This window comes from Rana temporaria, chromosome 6, assembly GCF_905171775.1.
Source record: "Rana temporaria chromosome 6, aRanTem1.1, whole genome shotgun sequence".
Taxonomy (NCBI): domain Eukaryota; kingdom Metazoa; phylum Chordata; class Amphibia; order Anura; family Ranidae; genus Rana; species Rana temporaria.
In genome coordinates this window covers 107,682,779-107,692,827 of record NC_053494.1, presented here as the reverse complement: position 1 = coordinate 107,692,827, position 10,049 = coordinate 107,682,779, and the positions used below count along the sequence as shown (strand labels likewise).

At 41.9% G+C, this 10,049-nt stretch overlaps 1 long non-coding RNA gene across 1 annotated transcript; it reads right to left on the bottom strand.

Annotated features, from left to right (window-relative positions):
• Window positions 1-2,695: 2,695 nt before the first annotated feature.
• Window positions 2,696-4,251, bottom strand: LOC120942657. The gene is made up of 5 exons (XR_005750224.1): window positions 4,083-4,251; window positions 3,859-3,946; window positions 3,524-3,644; window positions 3,108-3,263; window positions 2,696-2,958 (listed from the first exon to the last, which is right to left on the bottom strand). It is a non-coding gene; the product is annotated as an uncharacterized LOC120942657 (long non-coding RNA).
• Between the last annotated feature and the right edge of the window lie 5,798 nt (window positions 4,252-10,049).

Here is a 10,049-nt window from a genome sequence, read left to right as displayed (position 1 = left end):
TAATTCCACATTTGTTAATTCATAGTTTTGATGCCTTCAGTGTGAATCTACAATTTTCATAGTCATGAAAATAAAGAAAACTCTTTGAATGAGAAGTGTGTCCAAACTTTTGGTCTGTACTGTATATTTATATTCTATTGGTGTGAGAGACATTAGAAGCTGTATTTGTCAAATGTAAGTTAAAAGTTATTCCAAATGACTTCAGTCGTCTATTTGGTTGCTATGACAACCTACCCAATCACATCGTCACTTGACATCATAGATTACATAGCTGCGACAAACCCACCTACTTTTGGGAGTATGATAAAAATAGCAGCTGATAGAGTAGTGGGAGGACACTATCTGGACACTATCTGGAGGAAGGAAAGCTGTAGGGATCTCTCGCGGGAGACTGAAGCTGGAAGGAGGCGATCTTCAAACGCAAAGATGTAGCAATGTTGAAAGAATCCCTTTTGGGACTTTGCTTCTCAAACAGACAGGACCTGGTAAAGTATAAATCTTCTAATGTATACCTTTTTTAGGTAATTGAAGTGTGGTTGAACATATGCTAGACTAATCCAATATATTGTTAGATCAGTTTTGGAGTGAGGTGAATTCTAACTGCAGTATCAATTAGTTTCTCCTAAAACAAGGGATATATATATTTTGTCATATCTCATAATACTGACTTTAAAGTCTTATGCCGCGTACACACGACCATTTTTCAGGATGTAAAAAATGACTTTGACTTTGTCATTAAAAACGATTGTGTATGGGCTCCAGAGCTTTTTTCAACACGTAAAAAAAATGGGCATTAAAAATTTAGAACATGCTCTAAATTTTCACGTCGTTTTTAACGTTGTCGTTTTTAACGTTGTAAAAAATGGTCGTGTCTGGGCTTTAACGACGTGAAAAAAATGTGCATGCTCAGAAGCAAATTATGAGACGGGAGCACTCGTTCTGGTAAAACTAGAGTTCGTAATAGAGATAGCACATTCATCACGATGTAACAGACTGAAAAGCGCGAATCGTCTTTTACTAACACAAAATCAGCAAAAGCAGCCCCAAGGGTGGCACCATCCGCATGGAACGTCCCCTTTATAGTGCCATTGTACGTCACCGCGCTTTGCTAGAGCATTTTTTTTTTCACGATCGTGTGTAGGCAAGGCCGGTTTAACAATAATCGGGTTGAAAAAAACGTTGTTTTTTCTAGACCATTAAAAATGGTCATGTGTACGCGGCATTAGAATTGGATTGGTTATAGGATATGTTAAACCATTGAAAAATGGGCATTAAAATCTAGAAAATAGGCTTTGATCAAACTATCAACCTGTGCATAATATAACATTGTTTTTATGCATTTAAAAGTGTATAAGTGAAAAAAAAACACAGAGGATTATCAGCACCAGATATAAATAGATATTAGAAGGCCACGGTTATTGCACGAATGGTAGAATGGGGAAATAAAGAAAAAGAGAAAAGAGAAAAAATGGGTCAGAATTGAAAATATTATAAGTAAAACAGCACTTCACAAAAACACATGGATATCACAAAAACACCTAGATATCACAAAAACACATAGATATCACAAAAACACACAGAATATTGGACTCAGACATGCATGAATTGACGAAAAATGTATTCAAAATATGAGATTTAATTTACAGACAGAATAAATGGACTTATAACTCACCTTTAATTTCACTTACGGAAAAAAAATGTTTTATCCCCGGGAAAGGGACTCGGTTTGAAAATAGAATGGGGGCAGCACAAATAAAGGACATCACGGAACAGGGAAAGATAAAAACACTACAGGATATAAAGGAAAAAAACAGGTGGGATATCAACGAATGGGAATATTTACAACTAAAACATCTGATAAACTCATTGGGCCAGATTCACGTAGCTCAGCGGATCTATAGATCCACTCGATCTACGTGAATTAAGATCCGCTCCCGCAAGTTTAGGAGGCAAGTGGCTAATTCACAAACCACTTACCTCCAAACTTGCGACGGCGGATCCTAAATCCCCCGGCGGAACTCTAATTCCGCGGCTAGGGGAGTGTACTATTTAAATCAGGCGCGTTCCCGCGCCGATTTAAATGCGCAGGCGCCGTCCGCGAAATTTCCCGGCGTGCATTGCTCCCACTGACGTCGCTAGGACGTCAGTGGTTTCGACGCTTACGTAAACGACGTCCGTCCGTATTCGAGAACGACTTACGCAAACGACGTTAAAAAGTTCAAATTCGACGCGGGAACGCCGGCTATACTTAACATTGGCTGCGCCTGATAAAAGAAGGGGTAAGTATACGCCGGGAAAGCCGCTACGGAAACGTCGTAAGAAGACTGCGTCGGGTCCGCGTACGTTCGTGAATTTGCGTATCTCGCTGATTTACATATTATTTATCGTAAATCAGCGGGAACGCCCCCGGCGCCATTTTTAAATTGAAAAAAAGATCCGACAGTGTAACACAGTGTAACACTGTCAGATCTTAGCCCTATCTATGCGTATCTGATTCTATGAATCAGGCGCATAGATAGGACCAGTGTAATTGTATTTAGAATTACGATTGCCCTGGGGTGGTAATCAAACACCCCTTAGTATAAAGGTGCCACATCCTAAATTATATAGGTATGTAGAAGAAGACGTTAAGTCTAAAACTGAGAGAGATTGGACTTTGTAGGCACCGAGATTTAAGAATATAAATATTTTAATTTAGACAATACAAAACATGGGTATACAAGACAATTGCTCAAAATAATAAGAAAAAAGAACAAAATGAACAATAAAGTACACAAAAGAGCTCAAATCCTATCACTTTCTAAAGACACCGCTATTAGCCACAGGGCTAGATGTATAGAATACACTATAGGCGCTGGGTGGCGTTGTAACTTCAAAAAGATGGTACAGGATGAGTTCTGGTTAAAAATGGGGTTCAGCTCGACATGTTTCGCGACGTCGTCGCTTCTTCGGGAGCTTCTAGATGTTAAAAAGACAATACAGTGTTGTCATTACATATACAAAAATACGAAAATGCAATACAGTACTATTACATATGAGGCGTTTATAAAATACATAAAGGCCTCTGAGCAATTTGAAGTGCATGTATCCATGACTATAATACTCACCGATAAACGGTGCTTTTGTAGATTTGAAGAGTGCTCAACAGCGTCCAAGATGCAAATTATAATCAGACCATTTACCTTATAAGGTGGAGTCTGGTACTATAGGTCATACCCACATTCACCATACATCATTGGGCAAGTTAGAACTAGTCGGGGTATCTATAAGTGAATGGTAAACATAGGTAATGAGTCCATAACTAAGTGGGACCATATGATATAAGAAAGAAAAGAATACTGTGAATAAATATGCATAACAGGGACCGCTAATAGTGGATAGCTTTAGTTTCCCAGTAAATTTGGTATGACTGACATATACATTATATGTATTTAATAATAAACCATATCAGGTAGTATGTGGATTAATAAATGAAAGTAAAAAAGAAAAAGAAAAAAATCAGCGTTGTGCTGGTATTACATACCTTGTAAAAAGTATGAAGACCTAAACGTGAATGGAACAGTTCAGGGGACCAAAAAGCGCACAATGTTAGAGGCAATGTAAGGACAACAGATGGCAAAATGTCCGCAAAGGTCCTCTCCTAACTGCAAAGAGCCAAAAAATATGTAATATATAACATGCTCTCTATCCAAAAAAGGTTAATGAAAAAAGAAGAAAAAAGAGAAAAAGAGTAATAGAGTATATGCTGCATAACGTTTGCCATATAAAGAGGCTTCACAATAATGAACATTATAATTACACACCAAGACTTTGTTGGATCAAAAAAAGAGGAGGTATTGATATGCTGAAGTCTATAACCTGAATTGGAACAGAGAATTGGAGACTAGGATAAGGGTCAACTCAAATACTGCCACTAGATGGCACTGCGGCAGTGATGAGGATTATGCTGATAAAAGAAAAAAGAAAAAAAGCCCCAAGAAAGGAAAAACAGTCAGCTGTTGAGGATTAGAAAAACGCTCTCCATGAGAGCATAATGATAAAGACTAGCTTCAAGAGTTTACATGGGAGAGGAGTGTGCATACCTGTGACTGTGATGAAACACAGAGAAATCCCAGGAGATGCAATGGCGTGCGGCCACACTGGGCGTCCGTCCTAGTTAGCACTCAGCAAAGGCACCTGGATGTGTCAGGCTCTTGCTGGATTTAAATACCCCGCGCGGATGACGTCAGAATGATTGACAGTCATCCGGCTGGCCAGGAAGCATACACCGCGCATGCGCGTACTTAGCGCATGCGCAGAGAGAGCCGCGATCGGCTTCTCTGAGATAGATGGAATCTCAATGTGATGTATGACATGGTGCTTTCCAGATGGAAAAAATGAAGGGGAAAACACCATTTTAGATTTGCCATCACAGGGTCTAAGGTCTTGATGATAACATCTGACCAGACAGTGAGTCAGAGATACGATGGTGTATCTGTAGATACACCGTCGTATCTCTTTGTGAATCTGGCCCATTACCTTCAACTATCAGAGATGGAAAGAAATTAACAGCACTAGGACAACTATGTACCATACAAACCCCACTAAGACACGCACTGGCGTGCGCAGCCTATTGCATTAGGGTGTGCACCCCAAAGCTCAAACACACGTGTGTGTGTAAAATATATATATATACACATACATACATACACACTGTACACAGAAACTCTTATAAATAAATGTGAACAAACATTTTAAAATGTATTAAATTTTTTTTTAACACTTTAACAATTAATTGTTCACACTAGTGGTTAGGGGCAGTAAAACTCTGCGGTTGAGCTATGCTTTTACCATCCCTCAACCACTACCACCTTTTTAGCTGTAGAGGCAATGACTGGGCATGTTCACGTGCCGCACCTGCAATTATACCCTGTTGCTTTCAGCAGGTATAGCACCCACTGACCACGACCCATTCAAGTGAAAGGCATTACTCTGCAAGCAGCCCTCAACCATGTGCAGTGTGGAGTTCAAAGGGTAAAGCAGGTGGTGTGGAGGTGATACAACTCCTCACTGCTTCTCAAATGCTCTCTAAAGAACGATCTGTTTACAGATCGCTCTTCAGATATCAAAGCATTTGTGAATGAGCCCCTACATATTCCACAGCGCCCCCCTCTCATCTGAGTCCTCCTTTACTTTAGAGTCCACAGCATTTAACCTTACACCAGAGTCAATATCTTATATCACAGTTCCGCCCTTAAATTAGGGTTCTCAGAGAGCCCCCCTTACATCAGAGTCCCCAGAGTTCCCCTTCACATTGGGAAATCTGGTGCAAAGAATGCTGTGGACTCTAGTGTAAAGGGGGACTTCGATATAAGAGGGTCTCTGGTCACCAGAGTCCCCCCTTACATCAGAGTTCCTAGCATCCCCTCTTATATAAGGCTACCCAGAGTCCTTCTTTATGTACACTGTAAGTGGGGACTCTTATGTAAGGGGGGACTCAGGTGATCAGAGACCCCTTACATCTGCCCCATCAATATACCCCTTTTCTCATCTGCCCCACCACTTTACCTCCCTGCACATCTGTCCACCGCCATATCCCTATGCTCTTCTGTTTTACTACTGAATCACTTTCTTATCTGTCTTAACACTGAACTCATCTGCCCCACCAATGTAACCCGCTTTCTCATCTGCCCCACCAATACACCTCCTTTTACATCTGCCCCACTGCTTTACACCCCCTGCGTTTCTTCCCCAACACTGAATCCTCCTGCTCATCTGGCCCAACACTGTACCTCCTGCACATCTGGCTCACCTCTGTACCCCCCTGGTCTTCAGCCCCACCTTTGTAAAGCATGCTGGGACTTGTAGCCCGATCACAGGCTATAATGCTCCTGTAGAGCATAGTGGGACTTTTAGTTCTATCATAAGCTGCAATGGAAGTGCAGAGAATGCTGACACTTGTAGTTTTATCATAGGCTGCAAGAGAGGTGCAAAGCATGCTGACACTTGTAGTTCTATCATAGGCTGCAAGAGAGGTGCAGAGCATGCTGACACTTGTAGTTCTATCATAGGCTGCAAGAGCGGTGCAGAGCATGCTGACACTTGTAGTTCTATCATAGGTTGCAAGAGAGGTGCAGAACATGCTGACACTTGTAGTTCTATTATAGGCTGCAAGAGAGGTGCGGAGCATGCTGACACTTAGGCCTCGTACACACGACCGAACATGTCTGCTGAAACTGGTCCGCGGACATGTTTGGTCGTGTGTACGGCCGACCGGACAATTTACCGGCGGATCGGACAGGTTTCCAGCGGACAAATGTTTCTTAACATGCTAAGAAACATGTCCGCTGGAAGCCTGTCCATCGGACATGTTCGGTCGTCTGTACGACTCACCGGACATGTCCGCTCGGCCGAAAGCCCTCGCATGCGTCAAAGTGATTCGACACATGCGTGGAAGCATTGACCTTCCAGGGTCGCGCACGTCGCCGCGTCATCGTCGCCGCGGCCACGTCACCGCGTATCCTGTCCGCCCGGATTTCGGTTTGATGGTGTGTACAACCATCAGACCGAAATCTCCGAGCGGACATGTCCGATGAAAACGGTCCGTGGACCGTTTTCATCGGACATGTCCCCTCGTGTGTACGAGGCCTTAGAGAAATACCTGGAAAAAATGATAGGACAACAGAGGATGAAATAAGACAAAAAGGAGAGAACATACCATTAGGGAGAGGGAGAGGGAGGTGAGGAGGGGGGAGGGTATGGTTTATAATTAACATGGATAGGCAAAATATTTAAGTAAAATCTTTTTTTAAAAGGAAGAAAAAAAAAGAAAAGAAGAGAAAAAGAAAGAAATATAAATAAATAATTAAAAGTAGTAAACTAATAAAAAAAAAAAGGAATTTTAACCGATATCCGGAAAAACACAAATGATGCGAAACCAAAGTAGAGACGATATTAATGAATAAAATCATGAGCAAGTCTCTCTTGCTATGGTGGAGTCTGAAGTGGTTTTAAAAAAGTAAAAAAAATAAAAAAGTTTTGAGAAGGAAACACCGTAACTAAGATAAACAAAATTGGTTTATCTAAAGCCGTGAAAGTCATGGGAAGCTATTCACTAAGTCCGTGAAGTCATGGAAGGTTATTTTACAAGTTACCATGTTTTAAATATACAAGTATGATTTAAGTAAGAACTGTGAATATATCTTGTAATATAAAGCTTGCATAGAAATGTATCATGTGAATATTATCTGAACATTAATCACCATTTATCTCTGATTGTAGAAGTATATCATTTATTTTTTTTATCACAAATTATACCCGATTTGAATTTTGCATTGTATCTTTAGTTAATAAATATATATATATTTTAAATAACATTTGTGTTACTTGTCTTCAAACTAGCACGGATTTCTTGTTTGATATTGTAGGAAGTTGTAAATCTCCCAAATCAAAGATTTGCATATTTCCATAAATACAATACTATTTTAATATTTCAGTATAAACATTCTGACACTATGTTAAAGTTGGACCTGAACCATTCAGTGCAATGGATGGCGGAAGTAAAGAGGCAGATGCATATTTGTGTTATCTCAAGGCTTGTATATTCTATTTCTGCTGCGTAAAACATTAAAAGGCTGATTGTGTGGACATTCATTGATTTTGGAGGAGGACGGTCAGAGGAGCCCTTGGCCAATATGGTAATTGCTGGTGACAAACTGGGGCCCTGCTAACACACACAGAGAACAGTTGTACAAAATTCATACCATACATGCAGGGCCGTCTTTAACCACTTACCCCCCGGACCATATTGCTGCCCAAAGACCAGAGTACTTTTTGCGATTCGGGACTGCGTCGCTTTAACAGACAATTGCGCGGTCGTGCGACGTGGCTCCCAAACAAAATTGGCGTCCTTTTTTTCCCACAAATAGAGCTTTCTTTTGGTGGTATTTGATCACCTCTGCGGTTTTTAGTTTTTGCGCTATAAACAAAAATAGAGCGACAATTTTGAAAATTTTTTATATTTTTTACATTTTGCTATAATAAATATCCCCCAAAAATATATAAAAAAATATTTTTTTTCCTCAGTTTAGGCCGATACGTTTTCTTCTACATATTTTTCGTAAAAAAAAAATCGCAATAGGCGTTTATTGATTGGTTTGCGCAAAAGTTATAGCGTTTACAAAATAGGGGGTATTTTTATGTCATTTTTATTATATTTTTTTTACTAGTAATGGCGGCGATCAGCGATTTTTTTTTCCGGTACTGCGACATTATGGCGGACACTTCGGACACTTTTTTGGGACCATTGGCATTTTTATAGCGATCAGTGCTATAAAAATGCATTGGATTACTATAAAAATGCCACTGGCAGTGAAGGGGTTAACACTAGGGGGCGGGGAAGGGGTTAAGTATGCCTGGGTGTGTTCTTACTGTGGGGGGGGGGGTGGCCTCACTAGGGGAAACACTGATCCTCGGTTCATACATTGTATGAACCGAAGATCAGCATTTCCCCTGCTGACAGGACCGGGAGCTGTGTGTTTACACACACAGCTCCCGGTCCCCGCTCTGTACCGAGCGATCGCGTGTGCCCGGCGGCGATCGCGCCCGCCGGGCACACGCACGGGAGTCGGGGGCGCGCGCCCCTAGTGGCGGCTGGGAGAGAGGACGTCATATTACGTGCTCTCGCCCAGCAGAGCCACCTTGTGGACGTATAATGACGGTGCGCCGTCGGCAAGTGGTTAATATGGTTTGGGCCCTGGGCAAACATTTTTTTTGGGGCCCCCCTCCAGCTTATTTTGGGCCTGGCTGGTTCACATGTATGTTTTGGCGGTCCTCATTTGTGCAGGTACAGCAGCCCATTGATTTGAATGGGCTGCCATGCTTTTGTTTCCTGCAGAAGGTACATTCAGCATTTTAAAAATACAGTTGCCTTGAAATCCATTCTGCTTTTGCACCATGCTACTTACCTGCAGCAACGGCGGATCCAGGGGGGGGGCAATCTCTTGTACCATGTCTGCAGTTTCTGACCATCTCTTGTACCATGTCTGCAGTCTCTGACCATCTCTTGTACCATGTCTGCATTCTCTGACCATCTCTTGTACCATGTCTGCAGTCTCTGACCATCTCTTGTACCACGTCTGCAGTCTCTGACCATCTCTTGTACCATGTCTGCAGTCTCTGACCATCTCTTGTACCATGTCTGCAGTCTCTGACCATCTCTTGTACCATGTCTGCAGTCCCTGACAATCGTCTACAAACTATGGGATAGATTTATGGCATTTATATTTAAATATTTTTTACTAGTAATGGCGGCGATCATTGATTTTTTAGCGGTACTGCAACATTGCAGCGGAAACATCGGACACCTAATTGAGTTCTGTAAGCAACACCTTATTTTCCGGCAGTGCCCCTCCCGAGACTAGACTCTGGATCCGCCCTTGACCTGCAGTTCTTGCACACACACAAATGCACTGTGTTTTTAAAAGCGTGGCCTAAACGTCTAAAAATGCAGCAAGTTTGACAGTGCAGGAACTGCAGATAAGTCACAGCAGACAGCAGAATGGACAGACAGTGCTGTATTTCAGTGCTTGATGGGCATAGGCATGCCGTGTGCGCAGCCTATTACATGAGGCATGCGCTTTTCTTTGCAGGAAACGCAGGCATGGCGGCCCATTCAAATGAATGGGCTGCTGTGCCTGCGCAAATGTGGGCCGCCAAAACACATACATGTGAACCAGCCAGGCCCAAAATAAGCCCATCAAGCAGTTAAATACAGACAGTAATGACATGTGCTCTGAGGCCTTACTCAGCCTGGACTGCAGGTCTGGTCTGTGATTTAAAGAGTTCCTCAATTTTACACATGGCATGGGGTCCCATGGTGCTAAAGCAGAATGGACAGACGGTGCTGTAACCCCCATGCCATGTGTAAAATAGAGGAACTTTTTAAAACACTGACCAGACCTGCAGTGAATCATCAAATATTATAAAGACTTTGGGCACACTCTACAGAAAACTTCTATTTACAATATAGATTAGCAAACAGTGACATACCTTGAGGAGCAGGACATGAA